This window comes from Tursiops truncatus, chromosome X (genome assembly GCF_011762595.2).
Source record: "Tursiops truncatus isolate mTurTru1 chromosome X, mTurTru1.mat.Y, whole genome shotgun sequence".
Taxonomy (NCBI): Eukaryota; Metazoa; Chordata; class Mammalia; order Artiodactyla; family Delphinidae; genus Tursiops; species Tursiops truncatus.
Genome location: NC_047055.1, coordinates 124128132 through 124145369, shown reverse-complemented (window position 1 = coordinate 124145369; position 17238 = coordinate 124128132). Strand labels below are relative to the sequence as shown.

Below are 17238 nucleotides of genomic sequence, written 5' to 3'. Positions count from 1 at the left end.
CACGAGTCAGACAGCTGAAAAGGCACAGGGAGGGTGTATCTTGCTGCCTCTCAAGGAACCCACAGGCAGCATTATCTATTTCTATATTCTTCTCTGTGTTTTTAAAGTTTCTTATACTGAGGGTAATCAAAACCACATCCCTAATAGATGACTAATGTGAAAATTAACTACATTCATGATTCTATCCATCCATCCATCCATCCATCCATCCATCTGTCCTGGAGACCACCAACAAAAAACTGTAAGAAAAAAGGAAAAAGAAAGGTCGAAAAAAATAAACCAGAAGAAACATTTTTGTTTTTTATTTCTACCGTTTGAATGGAAACCCATAATGGCAGCAGCAGTCGTGTCCGACTGTGACCTTATTTATCTGAGCGCCTCTTAGCCCAGCCAGGCCCAGAGAAGCAGGTTTTATCCTGTTCAGCCTGACCAAGCGAACCCCAGTTAAACAAAGAGCAGGGGGGAGTGGAAAGTGGGCTTCTGGCCACCTCCTCTCCCTCCCCAAGATGACACAACCGTGGAGGAAACAATGCATCTTGCATCATCCCTCTGAAATCCACAAGCCACATGTCACTCAAAATGCTTCGTACCTGAGGTCAAGGATACTTTTCTCATTTTTTTTTTAACCTAGCATTTCCCAAGCACATCACACATACTGTTTAACAAGAAAGTAGTACCTGTTAACTTCCCATTAGGTTGGATCTCTGCCCCTCCACCATCATGCTTTTAAAAGTGCCAGACTACTGGTGTGCTTGGGGTCCACTGGGACCCTCCAGCTCTCTCTAAATACCAGCTGTCCTGAAGCAGTCATTGAGTAGAAACTTTGGATCTGGGCAATTCATTGTGATACCCAGAGCATTGAAATACAAGTAAATTTACGTATTAAATTGTACGGAAAGAGAATCTGAAGTACCTGTAAGAGTGAAGATTTAAGAATCATAAGAGGAATGGGACATGCATACACATTTATGTTATATATGTAAATAATCGAGTTGTCTGTGTGATTTTAAACTTGAGGAACCGTCTTTACATAAAATTTAAAGGTATTTAACTTATAAAGACACACATTCTTATATGTTATGTATTAGATGCAAATAATGTGTGTGTGTGTTTAAGAAACTTAAGAGGAAACGTCATTACATATCATTTAAACATACTTAATTTGCATACATCATATATTATAAGTAACTAGACGTGTGTGTTGCTTCAAGAAACTTGGGTGAGGGACTTCCCTGGTGGTGCAGGGGTTAAGAATCTGCCTGCTAATGCAGGGGACACAGGTTCGAGCCCTGGTCCAGGAAGATCCTACATGCCACAGAGCAGCTAAGCCTGTGCACCGCAACTACTGAGCCTGCACTCTAGAGCCCGTGAGCCACAACTACTGAAGCCCACGCACCTAGAGCCCGTGCTCCACAAGAGAAGCCACCGCAGTGAGAAGCCCACGCACCACCATGAAGAGTAGCCCCCGCTCGCCACAACTAGAGAAAGCCTGTGTGCAGCAACAAAGACCCAACGCAGCCAAAAAGAAATAAATAAAAAATTTATTAAAAAAAAAAAACTTGGGTGAAAGTTCTTTCTGTATAATGTATGGTGTATGTGTGTTATGTGTAAATGAAATTGCACAGGCTTCAGAGCTGTGTAATAAGTTAAGCAGCAGAGATGGATCCAACAGTTACAGTCAATATATTTCGTTCTTTTGTGGGCACTTTTCAATCGGATATGTTTGTTGGCGGCCGTCCTATGCACATATAAAGAAATAACATTCAAAAAGCTTGTTTCAGCCCCATTTCCTGTGGCCGTTTACCCTGAAAGGGCTTCAGGGGCAATCAGTTCCCATGACTCCCCCCTCCTGGCGTAATCAGAGCGTCATTTAAAGGAAGGTGATTTACTGCAGCTCAATTTTGGACTTAACGATAAAGCGATAACTTCAAGCCCCGAAAAACAGGATATCAAGGACAAGGCTGTGATTAGCCCAGCTCATGACGCACGGGCAATGCATGATAATTAAAAACCACAAATGACCAAAACACCCACCCTGAAATGACTCAGCATTTTACGTCTTCCTCTGTTGATCGGCCACTGTCCACCTTCTTTGTAGCCCCAGAGGAAGCGTATGTGAGTGGGGTCCACACGCGCTTTGCCCCTTTTCTGCCCGAGAACCTTCCTTTTAGTCTCCACGGAGCGTCTCAGGACTAGAGGTAGGAGAGTGCTTGTGATATTCTAGCATTGCTGGGCTTTGTTGTCATTTTTCATTGAAGGATAGTTGAGGTACCATGTTGTGTTAATTTCTGCTGTACAGCAAGGGGATTCAGTTATCCATATGTATCTGTTCTTTTTCATATTCTTTTTCCATCATGGTTTATCCAGGATATGGACTGTAGTTCCTTGTGCTGTACAGTAGGACCTTGTTGTCTATCCATCCTGTACATAACAGTCAGCATTTCTGAGCTTTAGAAGGTGGCACTGGCTTGCTGGAGGACAGCTGAGCCCGTCCTGAGCTGCAGAGCTGCAGAGCTGCACCTGTACATCCAGAATGCACACACTTCATCCCGTGCAGAGACAATAGAAGATGACTGTAGATAGTAATAGGCCAGCTGCACAGTGGATCCTGAGGTTCCAGGCCCCGTCCAGGTAAAGAGATGACCCTCCCACGAACGCCGTATTGCTCTGGTCCCAGTTGTCTGATTTGCACTGAGATGCCAGTTCCTCTAGTTAATGCCCTAAGGACCAAGCCTTGGTCTTTCCAGTCCATCTTGGAGAATGAGTCACTGCTTGCCACTCTTTGACTGACTGCATCATGCCCTAGTCCTAGGGTAGAATTTTGCACCAACCCTGTCTCCACTGGGCTCTCCTCTGCAGAGTCCAAAGTGAGGAGATGTGCCCAGTTTTCTCTTGAGGGTTACTTTGGTGGTCACCATGATGAGAAGGATGTCAGACATCACCTAGGTTCCACCTTGAACAGTTTCATTACTGCGCCTCTGCGAGTCTTAATAGAACAAAGCCCCTGCTTCTCCCGACCTCAGAGCACAGTGGTTTACATAGTACTATCAAGTGCAATCTTCTCACTTCCATTCTCTAAAGTTAGCTCAAAAGGAGCCTTTATTTATGTTCTAGCCAGTGTGTCCTGGTCCATTATCTTGTGAATAACCTGGCCTGGAACGCAGCAGAAGAGAGAGCCAATGCTCCAGGCTGGTTATGTACTTTTCCGAGGTTGCACGGCTAGCTTGGGACCTGACTCCAAGGCCTCTTTCCACTTACTAAGATAAATCCTTCTGGGGGATTTTTTTTTTTTTAACATCTTTATTGGAGTATAATTGCTTTACAATGGTGTGTTAGTTTCTGCTGTATAACAAAGTGAATCAGCTATATGTGTACATATATCCCCATATCTCCTCCCTCTTGCGTCTCCCTCCCACCCTCCCTATCCCACCCCTCTAGGTGGTCACAAAGCATCGAGCTGATCTCCCTGTGCTGTGTGGCTGCTTCCTACTAGTTATCTGTTTTACATTTGGTAGTGTATATATGTCCGTGCCACTCTCTCACTTCGTCCCAGCTTACCCTTCCCCCTCCCCGTGGCCTCAAGTCCATTCTCTACGAGGTCTGCGTCTTTATTCCTGTCCTGCCCCTAGGTTCTTCAGAACCTTTTTTTTTTTTTTTTGATTCCATATATATGTGTTAGCATACGGGATTTGTTTTTCTCTTTCTGACTTACTTCACTCTGTATGACAGACTCTAGGTCCATCCCCCTCACTACAAATAACTCATTTTCATTCCTTTTTACGGCTGAGTAATGTTCCATTGTATATATGTGCCACATCTTCTTTATCCATCCATCCATTGATGGACACTTAGGTTGCTTCCGTGTCCTGGCTATTGTAAATAGAGCTGCAGTGAACATTGTGGTACATGACTCTTATTGAAATATGGTTTTTCTCAGGGTATCTGCCCAGTAGTTGGATTGCTGGGTCGTATGGTAGTTCTATTTTTAGTTTTTTAAGGAACTTCTGTACTGTTCTCCATAGTGGCTGTATCAGTTTACACTCCCACCAACAGTGCAAGAGGGTTCCCTTTTCTCCACACCCTCTTCAGCATTTATTGTTTGTAGATTTTTTGATGATGGCCATTCTGACTGGTGTGAGATGATACCTCATTGTAGTTTTGATTTGCATTTCTCTAATGATTAGTGTTGTTGAACATTCTTTCCTGTGTTTGTTGGCCAACTGTATATCTTCTTTGGAGAAATGTCTATTTAGGTCTTCTGCCCATTTTTGGATTGGGTTGTTTGTTTTTTTGATATTGAGCTGCATGAGCTGCTTGTATAATTTGGAGATGAATCCTTTGTCAGTTGCTTCATTTGCAAATATTTTCTCCCATTCTGAGGGTTGTCTTTTGGTCTTGTTTATGGTTTCCTTTGCTGTGCAAAAGCTTTTACGTTTCATTAGGTCCCATTTGTTTACTTTTGTTTTTATTTCCACTACTCTAGGAGGTGGGTCAAAAAGGATCTTGCTGTCATTTATGTCATAGAGTGTTCTGCCTATGTTTTCCTCTAAGAGTTTGATAGTGTCTGGCCTTTATTTATGTCTTTAATCCATTTTGAGTTTATTTTTGTGTATGGTGTTAGGGAGTGTTTTAATTTCATTCTTTTACATGTAGCTGTCCTGTTTTCCCAGCACCACTTACTGAAGAGGCTGTCTTTTATCCATTGTATATTCTTGACTCCTTTATCAAAAATAAGGTGACCATATGTGTGTGGGTTTATCTCTGGGCTTTCTACCCTGTTCCATTGATCTATATTTCTGTTTTTTGTGGCAGTACCATACTGTCTTGATTACTGTAGCTTTGTAGTATAGTCTGAAGTCAGGGAGTCTGATTCCTCCAGCTCCGTTTTTCTTTCTCAAGATTGCTTTGGCTATTTGGGGTTTTTTGTGTTTCCATAGAAATTGTGAAATTTTTTGTTCTAGTTCTGTGGAAAAGTACCAGTGGTAGTTTTGATAGGGGTTGCATTGAATCTGTAGATTGCTTTGGGTAGTAGAGTCATTTTCACAGTGTTGATTCTTCCAGTCCAAGAACATGGTATATCTCTCCATCTGTTTGTATCATGTTTAACGTCTTTCATCAGTGTCTTATAGTTTTCTGCATACAGGTCTTTTGCCTCCTTAGGTAGGTTTATTCCTAGGTATTTTATTCTTTTTGTTGCAGTGGTAAATGGGAGTGTTTCCTTAACTTCTGTTTCAGATTTTTCATCATTAGTGTATAGGAATGCAAGAGAGTTCTGTGCATTAATTTTGTATCCTGCTACTTTACCAGATTCATTGATTAGCTTTAGTAGTTTTCTGGTAGCATCTTTAGGATTCTATATATATAGCATGTCGTCTGCAAACAGTGGCAGTTTTACTTCTTTTCCGATTTGGATTTCTTTTTCTTCTCTGATTGCTGTGGCTAAAACTTCCAAAACCATGTTGAATAATAGTGATGAGAGTGGGCAACCTTGTCTTGTTCCTGATCTTAGTGGAAATGGTTTCAGTTTTTCACCATTGAGAATGATATTGGCTGTGGGTTTGTCATATATGACCTTTATTATGTTGTTAGTTCCCTCTATGCCTGCTTTCTGGAAAATTTTTAATCATAAATGGGTGTTGAATTTTGTCAAAAGCTTTTTCTGCATCTATTGAGATAATCATACGGTTTTTATCCTTCAGCTTGTTAATATGGTGTATCACATTGATTGATTTGCGTATATTAAAGAATCCTTGCCTTCCTGGGATAAACCCCACTTGATCGTGGTGTATGATCCTTTTAATATGCTGTTGGATTCTGTTTGCTAGTATTCTGTTGAGGATTTTTACATCTATGTTCATCAGTGATATTGGCCTGTAGTTTTCTTTTTCTGTGACATCTTTGTCTGGTTTTGGTTTCAGGATGATCGTGGCCTCGTAGAATGAGTTTGGGAGTGTTCCTCCCTCTGCTGTATTTTGGAAGAGTCTGAGAAGGATAGGTGTTAGCTCTTCTCTAAATGTTTGATAGAACTCGTCTGTGAAGCCATCTGGTCCTGGGCTTTTGTTTGTTGGAAGATTTTTAATCACAGTTTTAATTTCAGTGCTTGTGATTGGTCTGTTTATATTTTCTGTTTCTTCCTGGTTCAATTTCGGAAGGTTGTGCTGTTCTACGAATTTGTCTATTTCTTCCAGGTTGTCCATTTTATTGGCACATAATTGCTTGTAGTAATCTCTTATGATCCTTTGTATTTCTGCAGTGTCAGTTGTTACTTCTCCTTTTTCATTTGTAATTCTGTTGATTGGAGTCTTCTCCCTTTTTTTCTTGATGAGTCTGGCTAAGGGTTTATCAATTTTGTGTATCTTCTCAAAGAACCAGCTTTTACTTTTATTGATCCTTGCTATTGTTTCCTTCATTTCTTTTTTATTTATTTCTGATCTGATCTTTATGATTTCTTCCTTCTGCTAGCTTTGGGGTTTTTTTGTTCTTCTTTCTCTAATTGCTTTAGATGTAAGGTTAGGTTGTTTATTTGAGATGTTTCCCAGGGGAATATTTACGGTAGCAGCGTAATGTGTCAGCTGAGGGGCGAATACATGAGGTCCTGGAGGAATCTTCAAAGTAGGCAGCGTGGAACCCCGTGGGCTCTGTGATCCAGCAGCAAGGGCATAAAAGAAGAAGAGGAGGGGGCTTGGGAAGAGGTTTCTTTGGCATTAGGCCTGTGCCCCTCCCTATGGAGGGGTGGGCTTCTTGCATAACCCCAGCCCTGTGAGGCTTCAGCAAGACCCTTTAGAGAGGGTGAGACCTCATTCTGCATCTCTGGTGCCCCAAAGGCCTGACTCCTACCTGAATTTCTAGGGAGGGGGCTGTGCTGGTAGAGGCTGGGCTTCCCAAGGCTCTCAGCGATGCACGGCTAGCTGACCTCGGTGGCCTATGGGGACCAGCAGGGAGGGAGCCTTGCCGCCACTTGGACTTCTGCTCCTGGGGGGTGGGGGGGACTCCAGCTGAGAAGGAGCCGCAGCCATGCCCTCCCCCTACCCCTCACTCCCCCAGTCTCAGGACTTGTCGATGGGGAGGAATCCAGCTGGGACAGGCCCCATGAACTGGTAGGCATGCACTTCAGAGGGAGGGTCAGCCCTTCCCGTGGCCTGAAGCCATCTCTGGACAGTACCAGCGGCAGGGGGATGATCTGCCCCTTTGACCTTATCTTTCCCTCCACATTCCTTGCTGGGAGGGACAGGAGAGCAGCCAGAGGTGCAGTGAGTGATCCATGAAGACACCAGAAGCTCTTTCCTTGTTCTCTCCCTTCCCAGACCACCAAAACCACGCGTTCACTCATGGTGACTTACCCTGGAATTAAACCTGCAGCTTTAGAGTTGCACTAGGCGTTGAGTTTGGGGCTTTAAAGCATTCAGTGACCAGCAGCGTCCCCAGACGTGCTGGAATTTTGGCCCCTGATACTGTGAACCGTCTCTCCAACGAGTAAGTTTTATAGAGACATCCCATCCCCCCAAGACCACATGTCACCTTTTTTTTTTTTTTTTTTTTTTGCGATACACGGGCCTCTCACTGCTGTGGCTTCTCCCGTTGCGGAGCACAGGCTCTGGACGCGCAGGCTCAGTGGCCACGGCTCCCGGGCGCAGCCGCTCCGCGGCATGTAGGATCTTCCTGGACCGGGGCACGAACCCGTGTCCCCTGCATCGGCAGGTGGACTCCCAACCACTGCACCACCAGGGAAGCCCTAGATGTCACCTTTTGATGATGTCAGTCATGCTTATTCAGGTTAAAATAGTTTTTCAGGTTTCACCGTACTATCGTCCTGGGTTTCCATGAAGAATGGGAAATATGTCAGCAGCCGCTACATTATGTATTAATTATGTGAGTGCCTGCCAAGAGCCAGAGGGACACAATTAAAACGAAGTAAGGTTTTATTTATAGACATGGAAAACAAAGGTGGAGATTTAGTCTTTCCTTTTTTTTTAAAACTAAACAGAACGAAATAATGATGGATGGGAGGGGACAGGCGAAAAGAGAAACGCTGACGGTTATCTTTCCTGGGGTACACGTGTCCCCCAGACGTGTGGGCTGAGGCATCCGGGCTCACTTCCTCTGTGCTGCTTTCCGCCCACCAGGCTCAGGGCTGCCCGGCCGACTTCCCCACCCTTGGTGTTGGCCGGGAATGCCTTCCTCGGGGCTCTGCGTGCCGCGTGCCGGGGGAGCGAGACACGTGATAGTCAAGGATGCAGGGCTGCTGTGCTGCGGGCCGTGCACAGGGCATCCGGAACGCAGCACCGGCTGCGCATGGCCTCACCCACACCCCGGTGCCTCCCAGTGGGGGAGCAGTTGTCCCCACGTGTGACGCCCACCTCCCCACTGCTTTCCAGCACCCTCAGCTTCTCCGCCCACACGTGTGCACCCGCCACACCTGCCTGCTGTGCACAGTGGCGTGGACACTCCCGTGCACACACGAGGTGCTCTGAGTACATGTCCGCTTTTTTTCCCCCTCCCACTTCAGGGTACCAGCAGGAAAAGGAAGATCACGGTGCAGTATTCAGAAATGATAGATGTGTCCGTTTGATGACTGCCAAGGTGTGACTGATCATTTCAGGAAGCCCAGCTCCCCTCTGATTTATAGATGAGGCACTAGGGGCCTGAGGGAGGACCACGTGAAGAAACACAGGTGTTAAGTAACTTTTTTATGAGAGCTTCACCAGTTATCTGGTGATGACTTTACAGCCTGTGATATAAGTCCATATAACTTCCCCGGGCTGCCCAATGAGTATTCAAAGCCTGGAGCTCTTGGCTGGGGTGCTGTCCAGTGCAGTCAGTGGAAAAGCTGTGTGAGGTCCCTGCGGTCAAGGCACCTTCTCTGTGTGCCAGAGAATAGCTCTGTCTGAAAGCCTCATGAGTTGATGAGTTGGATTTTTTTTTTTTTTTTTTTTTTTTTTTTTGCTTTTGGGAATAGTTACTTTGTCTACAGGTCCCTGTTTTGTTCCTTTTCTGGAATAGTTAAATAATACATGGGGTAAGAGTTAATTATGTAAGTTGAAGGGCTAAGTGTTAGTTAGCTATGGGCAGATGGAGGTTTGAATTATCTGGCGTGGGACTAATGAAAGTTAGTATGTGTTTTACTTGGAGTGTTACCTTTTAAAAAAAAAATAATCTGTAAAACCACCTGCAAGAATTGATATGTATTCATTTGTTTGTTTGCTCTGGAACAAGGAGGTCTTGTGGGAGAGGAAAGCAATTGCCTAGTAGTCTTTATTTGATTCTTTCTGGATGAAATTCATACTTTGAAAACACCTGCGGGTAAAAACAAGAAACCTAAGAGGAAGTGAGTAAAGAGGTGCACTTTGTGCTGTAGCTTGACTCAAAAGAGAAGTTGGGTCCGTTAACCCTAGCTATCAAAGTATTAGAACCACTGCTTCTGAGTTGGATACAAGGAATATGAATAAGAAGTATTTGCTGTCAAATGTATTCCATGAAAGACGAGTGTCATTCTCAGCTTAGTACTTGCTGCTTTTCCGAAACATAATTTTGAGGAGTTAATAGCAGTTCCACTTTTTTTTTTTTTTTTACCTTTTTTCCATGTCACATCTTTCTTTTCTTTCCTTTTTTTTCATACTTAGGAATTTGGTTTTTTTTTTTTTTTTTTTTTTTTGGCTGCATTGAGTCTTCGTTGCTGCGTGCGGACTTCCTTAGTTGCGGCGAGCGGGGGCTACTTTTCCTTGCGGTGCGTGGGCTTCTCATTGCGGTGGCTTCTCTTGTTGCGGAACACCGGCTCTAGACACGCGGGCTTAAGTAGTTGTGGCACGTGGGCTCAGAAGTTGTGGCTCACGGGCTCAGTAGTTGTGGCTCACGGGCTCTAGAGCGCAGGCTCAGTAGTTGTGGAGCATGGGCTTAGTTGCTCCGCGGATGTGGGATCTTCCCGGACCAGGGCTTGAACCCATGTTCCCTGCATTGACAGGTGGATTCTTAACCACTGTGCCACCCGGGAAGTCCCACAGATCTTTATTTTCTGTTCTAAATATACAAGTTCAAAGTCTGGCATGAGCCACTTGAATCTGTGTCCTGAAAAATGACAACCAGATTTCCTACCTACTTGAGAGGCGTGTACGTCGATCACTGAGTGTGTCCTCAGGACCATGGCTTCCACCACTCCTTGTGGCTACACTGGCTATGTTTTCGGATGTGCTGTTTATTATTCCAGTGTTTGGCCACGTAGACAGGGTTTGGCTTCTGTATAAAGGAGCTGGGTTAAACAGGGAATGAGTCTGTGGTTCAGAAATCAGCCTGTCCATTCTGCAAATGTACGTCAATTACAGAGAAACCAGCCTCTGGGACAGTGTGTCCTTTGCAGTGCATGCCATACATAATCTACCTGTTATGAACCAGCCAAATATATTATTTTTTTCCCCCAGAGATAGATACTAAGAAATGCATGTAACCCCCCGTTCAGCCTCACCCTCCACGTTTCCCTTGTTAATGAATGATCGGAATGAATTAAGATGTCTAGTTCTTGCTTACTTTACTTCTTATCCAGGTATCCGCAGGTTTCCTGTCCACATCCGTTTTGCCCTTTGTGCTCACCCTTGCAGATTGAGTCAGAGGGCTGCTAGAAAGCATTGCCACCCAAGATGATGTTACTAAAAATGGTGAAACTATTTTACTGGAAGATTACTCCGCGGCTTGGTTATTTGCCGTAGGGCACTCTGTGTGTTCAGTAAACCCATGGCAATACCTGACAGATTATTCCTATGAATTGGTGTCTCCAGGGTCATTCATATTTCCCAACTGAGATATTGCCCCATATTCATTTATAATGAGATTTTAATATAACAGCTGATGCCATCAGGATTCAGAACTGTAAAAGCTTTCACTGCGTGGGGAAAAAAAAAAGATATAAAGTCTCCCTCTATTTGTATTTAAAAGCGAAACAGTAAATGTCAGGCATCCCTTAAAAGGCTGGATGAAACAGACATTAAAGGTTTATGGGTAAAAATCCTAAGCCGTGTTCTGCAGACCAGTCACCACCTCTGTTGTTTTCTTTGCTTCTTGTCTTCTGATTAAAATCCCCACTTTGTTTGGATATTAACCTTGTAAAACTCTATCAGTCAGTCAGTGAACTCTTACCTAGGACCCCTGGGATCCAGGTAAAAAAAGGTGTAGCAGGGCTTCCCCGGTGGCGCAGTGGTTGGGAGCCCGCCTGCCGATGCAGGGGACACGGGTTCGTGCCCCGGTCCGGGAAGATCCCACATGCCGCGGAGCGGCTGGGCCCGTGAGCCATGGCCGCTGAGCCTGCGCGTCCGGAGCCTGTGCTCCGCAACGGGAGAGGCCACAGCAGCGAGAGGCCTGCGTACCGCAAAAAACAAACAAACAAAAAAAAAAAGGTGTAGCAATGATGAAACACAATGGCAGTCTCACCTCCAAGGCTGTCCAAGATGGAAAACAAAACTCGGGAAATGCTGCAAGTGCCAGTGTCAGGGATCATTAAATGCCTATCAGGAGCATCGAGTGCTGGGCTCAGCTGGGCTCAGCTAGGGCAGCCGGCTTGACCGTCAACTATGGTAGGAAGCCTGCAGGTGAGACCGAATGGGTCCCGGGTCCAGTGTTCCTCTTTAGTGGTTCCAGGATGGGGGAGTTGTCTTGTCTACAGATAGATGGAGAGTTGGGGTGGGGAGGTCTCCTATACAGTTAATCTGCTACCCCAGGGTTTCTCAGCTGCAGAACTGGAAGGCGCTTTGCTGTAGGGACTGACCTGTGCGTGGAGGATATTTAGGACCCACCTGCTAGGTGGCAGTATCAACCCCCCTCCCAAATGTGACAACCAGACTTGTCTCCAGGTGTCGCCCCATGTCCCTTCAGCTCCAGATGACAACCACTGACCTACAGTAAGCATTTAAAACGCACGAGGCACTATTCACAATAGCCAAGACATGGAAGCAACCCAAGTGCCCATCAACAGACGGTTGGATAAAGAAGATGTAGTACATATATACAATGGAATATTACTCAGCCATAAAAAAGAATAAAATATTGCCATTTGCAGCCACATGGATGGACCTAGAGTGTCTTATGCTTAGTGAAATAAGTCAGACAGAGAAAGACAAATACTCTATGATATCACATGTATGTGGAATCTCAAAAATAATACAAATGAATGCACATGCAAAACAGAAACAGACACAGAAAACAAACTTATGGTTGCTAAAGGGGAGAGGGACATTGGAGGGACAAACGGGGGTATGGGATTAACAGATACAGACTACTCTATATAAAATAGGTAAGCAGCAAGGATTTCCTGTATAGCACGGGGAATTACAGCCATTCTCTTGTAATAACCTGTAATGGAATATAATCTGCAGAAACCCGGAATCACGATGCTCTGCACCTGAAATTAACACAACATTGTAAATCAACTATACTTCATAAAACAATAGAATAAAATGCATCCGTCAGAGCTTTGCGGTGGAGCAGGGTTCCTCAGCCTGGGCACCACAGTGCTGACTTTGGGGGCCGCATCATTCTTTTTTTTTTTTTTTTAAAACCTCTGCAATTATTAGTTTATTAGTATCATCCAGGACTCAGATCTTCAGTATTCCTCCTGAAATTACATAAAACAAATGCAAATGGAAAGAATCCAAGTCAAAATTATATAACAAAACAGCACTCCATCACAAAAGCGTGTAAAATTACAAGAACGCTATTTTAGAACACTGGCACTTTAAGAGAACGATAATCTCAAAAACGACAACATTGCCAAATTGTTCCCTAAACTGTTAAGCAGATAAACATATGACCCTGATGAATGAGCTTGAGTGTTGTAAAGAAAAATCAAATTCAGATAAATCAGATAATTCGTACTGAAATACAAAGTTTGTCTTCTTCCCTCATGTCTGTTTCATTTATAAAGGGGCAAACCATAATACAGGAAAATATACCTGATTTAAAATGTGGTATACGACTTTAAAAGTTGGCCCAATTAATTAAAAATACCTTTAATGGAGGATCTCAAGTTTCCTAAACAATCCATATTTAGATAAATAGGAGAAGACATTTACAGCCAGCACTTTTTCTCCAGAGCCTTTGTTGGGACTAATATCAACAACAAAAAAAAACGTAATATGGCAGTCTTGTATTTTAAGCTCACGCTTTTGGGGATACATTCTCAGTCTTAAACGTGGGAACTGCAAATATAACTGCCATTACGTGGTAATGGGAGTTAAAGGATGTAGAGTCCTCATGTAAAGATTAGAACATACTTTTCTATTAGTCCTTCAAGGACAGACTTTCAAAATGTTTGATTCTAATAATCCCGTGCTGGGAGTAGATTGGTTACTCTTCACTCTGTAAATGAACCTGGGCTATGTGACATCTGATATCCACCGATCAAGATTTGAGTTTCAGTTATGGGTGAAAACTGTCTCAATTAAGCTTTTATCACCCTCATCATGAGTATGCAGGGTGCGTACACGAAAGCTTTTTATCAGCTAACTCTACGAAAGATAAACACTGTGATAATTCGTGTGATCCAAAATGGGCAATAGCAGAAGACTAGCTTCCCCTTAGGAACAAACTTTTCAGACCTATGAAAAGGACAACAACACTAATAAAAAAAATTGTGTTTACTTAGAAGCATTCAGAATGTCAACAAAACAGCTGCAACTTTTCTTTTTACTGCAATTACAGAGTGGTATTCAGTTAACAGAACAACAATTATTTCATATAAGCTGCATCAGAGACAGCTGAAGATGAAAAAACTACCATCCCCATATATAAGTAATTTGTGCTGTGCACCAACAAGAACCTGCTTTAAATTTCCATGCCAATTTACAACCCCCATACTGTACCAGGCAAGGTTAGTGGCTATTGAAAATACCACCAGGACAGGGCTATCTAAAGATACATTTGGTAGTGTGTTAACTATACAAAAAAAGACACTGTACAGTTTAAAAAAAAAACCTTACACAGCCTTACATTTCAGTTTTTTTCTTTAAAAGAAGTGAGTTGTGTACAGGGGGGTTAAATGCTTTATAGACAAGAAAAAAAAAACTGTGCTGGAACCAACTTATTCATCATCATCGTCATCTTCCTCCTCTTCCTTCTTTTTCTTGCTTTTTTCAGCCTTGATGACTCCCTCTTTTTGCTGCATCAGGCTTCCCTTTAGCTCCGTTTGCAGCAATCTCCTTTTCGTACTTTTCCTTCAGCTTAGCAGCCGTCTCCTAAGGCTGCTTGTCATCTGCAGCAGTGTTTGTCCACATCTCTCCCAGTTTCTTTGCAACATCGCCCATGGATAGGCCAGGATGCTCTCCTTTGATTTTTGGACGATACTCAGAACAAAACAAGAAAAAGGCCGAAGGAGGCCTCTTGGGTGCATTGGGATCCTTGAACTTCTTTTTTGTTTCCCCTTTAGGAGGGATATAAGTTTTCCTTTCTCTTTCATAACGGGCCTTGTCCGCTTTTGCCATGTCTTCAAACTTTCCTTTCTCTTTAGCAGACGTGGTCTTCCACCTCTCTGAGCACTTCTTAGAAAACTCTGAGAAGCTGACGGAAGCATCTGGGTGCTTCCTCTTGTGCTTCTGCCGGCAAGTTTGCACAAACAATGCGTATGATGACATTTCACCTCTCGGCTTCTTAGGATCTCCTTTGCCCATGCTTAATTATTTTTCCTCCGCGAGGCACAGAGACGCCCAGTGCCCGTCCGGCTCTCACTTGCCCCGGCACTGTCTCTATGGAGCTCAGTGTACTGCAATCCCGCATCATTCTTTGATGTGGGAGCGTCCTGTGCATCGCAGGGGCTTGAGAACACCTCCGCCCTGGTCCAAACATTGCTGAAGGCTTCCTGGGGAGGCCGAGCATCCTCTGCTTAGCACCTGTGAACTGGAGACAGGAAGGAGCCCCTGGAGGCCGGACGGAAGCGGGAAGAGGGCCCCTGCGTCCTGTCTGCAGCTCTTCCCCCAGGTTTCCAGGCAGCTTTCACTCTTGCTGGAGGACGCCCCAGCTTGTCCGAGCTGAGTCACTGGGCCAGGGTTTCCTGGGTCCCCACGTGCCACCTCTGCCACAGATGAGGAGACTGTGGGCTTATGTGAGTTCACGGCATTGGCCAAGACACTCTTCAGCGTAGGACGGCTTTGCCAGGGCTGACTTCTTCAGTTGCTTTTCTACAGAGCCCTGCCTTCTGATCCACAGCCCTTTGTCTGTGACCAGAAAGAAAAGAAAGAGATTGGAAGCCCAGTGTCTGGCAGCAACACTTGTTCTGAACCAAGGAATGTAAAAATGATGTACCGTTGAATAGTCTTTCTTTAGCCGACAGAATGCAAATATTCATCGTGTTTATCGCTGCGGAACCATTAATATGTGTGGTTGCAGGTTGCTTTCTAAAACTTTGCTCAAGGTATATGGATTACATGATATATTTGAAGATATAGTATGTGTGTGTGTGTGTATATATATATATATATATATGAAGGTAATGGTACATATATACATATATAGATATCTATATATATGAAGGTAATGGTGAACGTATACACGTATAGATGTATTATACCTATATATATGAAGGTAATGGTGAACATATACATGTATAGATGTTTTATACATATATATATGAAGGTAATGGTGAATATATACATATATATTCCAGTTGTATTGAATGACAAATTTATAGATATTCCAGTCTTACTCAGATATCGTTGACGTTAACATCGTATACCTTTCAGATATACAGCACAGTGATTTGGTATACCATGTGTATTGTCAAATGATGAGCACCATAATTTTAGTGACCATCCATCACCTCACATGGTTACAATTTTTGGTTGGTTCAATTGCCGAATGGTGTGTGTGACAGAATGAATGCTTTCAGTGTAGAAAACGACTGTGTCTGTTACGAGGGCCAAAAGCCGTCCTAAGGCAGCTCAGCATTGGAGGGGGTCTTTGAATCCTTTTAATAAATTAGTTTTGATTTTTTTTAAAGCCATTACTTTGTAAAATCCAAACAATTCTGAGCTCTGAAACACAGCTAGCCACACTTGTTTGTGTTTTTTTGAGACCGAGGACTTGGGGTTGTAATTGCCAGCAGGCAGGGTTCATTTTTAGCTCGTGGTGACTTTGAACATCAGATGGCGTTTGCACTATGTGGGTGTGTTTTATTTTTTTCCCATTTACTGTATCATCATATGCTCTCTTATACCCTCAGAAGCAGCTTGCAGTGCTTAAAACCTCATGACCTTTCTGCACTGTCCAAGTTTTGCAATAGTGTGAAAACGCTCCGAAACCTAAATGCGGCCAGAAGAGTTGGGCAGAAGGACTGTGCCTTTTGGACCCTGTGCTCAGAGCTTCTGTGCCCCGTGTGCTCAGGGGGCAGCTTCTCCCCAGCCTGTGCACCCGAAAGGCAAAGAACCCCTAACTCAGATGGACCGTGTGGGTTATGAGGGCCCAGCCTGGTGTTCTGTGGCCCTGGACGTACTAAGCTGAAAGGCATGTATTGACTTTGAAAAGGCCAGCTATGTGATTCCGTTAAAAAAAAAAAAAAAAAGTGCCAAGTCCATTTTTGGTTAATTAAGAAGAAGGGAAAATTGTCGTTTGGTGAGCAAGCATGTATGCCTCTGCGTCAGGATTTCCCAGCCTGGGCACAGCTGATCTGTGGGCCTGGGGAATTCTTTGTCGTGGGATGGGTCTTGTGTATCGTGGGATGTTTAGGCCCATCTTTGGACACCATCCCGGAGATGCCAATAGCACCTGCCCTGTTGTGAGAACCAGAATGACTCCAGACACCACTAACACCTCTGGGGGGTGGGGTTGGGGGCGGGCGTTGGGGACGAGCTGCAGAGTCTCCCCTCGTTGACAACTGCCGGGCTAGAAAAAGCATTTAAGAATTAGTAAGACAGAGCTTGGACTGAGAGCACGATGCACCACCTTGGCACGAATGATACCTGGGGCCGGATCGTTCTTTTGTTGGCAGTGCATTGTGGGATATTCATGTGCATCCCTGGATTCTACACACGGGATGCCAGTGGGTAGAAGGTCACAGCTTGTGAGCACAGCTGTGTTGCTTGTGGAGCAATGCCCACAAGCTGTGACAACCAAAAATGTGTCCAGACAGTGCCACCTGTCCACCAGAAGACAAAGTAACTGGGGCTTGACAGTCGTTGGTCTAGGCGGATCTTATATTACAGGTGGGAAAAAAATAAATCTGTATTCTATAGGTAGCGTTGGGGCCAAGAGTTTTCCTGCCCCACCATC

General features: G+C 44.2%; 1 protein-coding gene and 1 pseudogene across 6 annotated transcripts in view; one reads left to right on the top strand and one right to left on the bottom strand.

The window, feature by feature from the left end:
* The window catches only part of LOC117310372 (steryl-sulfatase-like), a 184525-nt gene that overhangs the window by 17790 nt on the left and 149497 nt on the right, over positions 1-17238 (top strand). The window contains exon 1 of one of the 6 annotated variants that reach the window (XM_073799014.1): positions 2075-2198. The exons of the other annotated variants lie outside the window; for them this stretch is intronic. The gene's annotated coding sequence lies outside the window, so the exon portion shown is untranslated. Of the gene's footprint in view, positions 1-2074; positions 2199-17238 lie in introns of those variants that run through there. 6 annotated transcript variants of the gene reach the window in all.
* On the bottom strand, positions 13723-14726 carry LOC109551447 (high mobility group protein B1 pseudogene; annotated as a pseudogene).